Source organism: Hyla sarda, chromosome 1 (genome assembly GCF_029499605.1).
Source record: "Hyla sarda isolate aHylSar1 chromosome 1, aHylSar1.hap1, whole genome shotgun sequence".
Taxonomy (NCBI): domain Eukaryota; kingdom Metazoa; phylum Chordata; class Amphibia; order Anura; family Hylidae; genus Hyla; species Hyla sarda.
The window spans coordinates 582329734-582332321 of NC_079189.1; the positions used below are offsets into that span (position 1 = coordinate 582329734).

At 48.7% G+C, this 2588-nt stretch overlaps 1 pseudogene; it reads right to left on the minus strand.

Annotated features, from left to right (window-relative positions):
• Positions 1-2218: 2218 nt before the first annotated feature.
• Positions 2219-2378, minus strand: LOC130344007 (U2 spliceosomal RNA; annotated as a pseudogene).
• Between the last annotated feature and the right edge of the window lie 210 nt (positions 2379-2588).

Below are 2588 nucleotides of genomic sequence, written 5' to 3' on the forward strand. Positions count from 1 at the left end.
TAGGAGGTCAAGATAGGAGGTCAATATAGGAGGTCTGGATAGGAGGTCGAGATAGGAGGTCGAGATATGAGGACGGGAAAGGAGGACAGGATAGGAGGTTGGGATAGGAGGACGAGATAGGAGGACGGGATAGGAGTTCGGGATAGGAGGTCGAGATAGGAGGTCGGGATAGGAGGTCGAGATAGGTGGTCGAGATATGAGGATGGGAAAGGACGACGGGATAGGAGGTTGGGATAGGAGGTCGGGATAGGAGGTCGAGATAGGAGGTTGGGATAGGAGGTCGGGATAGGAGGACGAGATAGGAGGTCGAGATAGGAGGTTGAGATAGGAGGTCGAGATAGGAGGTCAAGATAGGAGGTCGAGATAGGAGGACGGGATATGAGGACAGTATAGGAGGCCGGGATAGGAGGTCGAGATTGGAGGACGGGCTAGGAGGACGGGATAGGAGATTGGGATAGGAGGTCGGGATATGAGGTCGGGATATGAGGACAGGATATGGGGTTGGGATATGACAACAATATATGAGGATGGGATATGAAGTCAAAAGCTTCCTCTGTTGATTTTCCTCCACAACAAAGAAGGAAAAACCTGGCAAAGCTGGGCACTCAGCTAGTATGTATATAAAACTCAATGTGTGTGTGTGTGTACGTGTGTGTGCTAGTATGTTCCACCATCACGTCCAAAAGGCTAAAGACATTAACATGAAACTTGGCACACATGTTACTTATATGTCAACAACAAACATAGGATAGGTGATTTATCCCTTACTCACCCCCATTTGTCAGGGTCGTGGCTTTTGTTTAAAGTCCCACCTGAGGTCGGGATATGAGGATGAAATATGAGGTCAGGATATGAGGATGGGATATGAGGTTGGGATATGAGGTCGGCATATGAGGTCGGGATATGAGGATGGGATATGAGGATGGGATATGAGGTCGGGATATGAGGACGGGAAATGAGGTCGAGAAATGAGGTCGGGATATGAGGTTGGGATATGAGGACGGGATATGAGGATGGGATATGAGGTCGGGATATGAAGTCGGGTTATGAGGTTGGGATATGAGGTCAGGATATGAGGATGGGATATGAGGTCGGGATATGAGGATGGGATATGAGGTCAGGATATGAGGACTGGATATGAGGTTGGGATATGAGGACGGGGTATGAGGATGGGATAGGAGGTCGGGATAGGAGGTTGGGATAGGAGGTCGAGAAATTAGAATTTTTTTTAAACAATAAAATATATAATAATAACAACAACAATTAAAATATTCTTATTTCAATACACAGCTTTCCTCTTTTACTTATGCCATATACTATTTTCAGTTTAAATGTTTATCGGGCATGCCACACCTTATTCATCAGGTGTTATCCTTTAGATAATCTGACAACAACGCCACCACGGGAGAGGTGAAGCTTTACATGGTGGTAATTTGAACCAAAGGGCCTTGATTGTGATGGACGTGTCAGGTCCTTTAGAATGGGAGATGCCCTTTGTAGCCTCTTTTCTTTCATCTAAAGCCGAGGAACGTGCTCTCGATTCACCCAAAGTGCAAGAAAAAGTGCAAACGTGTTACACTAAAAAAACGTGCATAAAGGATGCGGTCTATCGCAAGCCCTTCTCCGATAGGAGAGAGGCCCCCCAACAAACCTTACCCTTCGCCTTCGGACCAAAAGGTACCTGCGAGGTTCCAGGTTCGATGTCCCTTTTCGCCGAAGCTACTAGGGGACCACAAATGCTCCCGGCATCCCCCTTGGCGTTAGCCAAGGTATCTGCCCGCAGAGCCGATAACGTTAGGTACCCTGCCAAAGCAGGAGTACCCGGGGTGTTTGCAGGGAGGTGCGGAACCTAATGGCCACACACACCTCCCCTAGACCGCCAGGAGGGACACCAAGAAGGGCTACCGCATCCTGACAAATCCTGTGAACACACAACACGCAAAAAGTGACACAGGGAGACAAAAAGAAATAAATAAGTGAATGTGTGCAGATATACTGCCTGGACATCCGTCCGGATCTATAAAAATTCCTCTGATCCTAGCCAGAAGGCCGGGAATCAAGAGGTGAGTGCCACAAGGTGAAGAGATTATGGTGCCCGTGCTTTAACTCAGTGAGTTCATCCTCCCAGTGAGTTTCGGCACCTCGGGGTCACCACTCCCCGAGGCACAAAAGTACCTCGGCTCTAGACCCTCTCAGCCTCATGGCGAGACCCGGAGGGAACAGGTCACATCGGGGCAGCCGTTGAGCTGATTCCTCAGAACCAGCCCCGGAAAGCCCTGGTACACCTGCATCCTCCATGCAGCACCCATCCCCACCAGCATGAAAACTGATAAGAACAGATACTACACTTGATCTTAGCCAAAAGGCCGAGAAGTCTCTATTAAACCGTGCAGACCAAAAAGATGACTTGATCAAATGTCCTAACCTGATGACTCTAGTGGCATCGCCTGAGCATCTCCTGTATATTGGGGTATCCTGATTCTCCCTCGAAAGTAGATTTGGGCATGTTGGATTGTTCAATGCCCCCCATCCTGCTGCCAGACGCCTTTGGTGGCAGCTTATCTCTCCAAGAATTAAAGGGTCTGGAA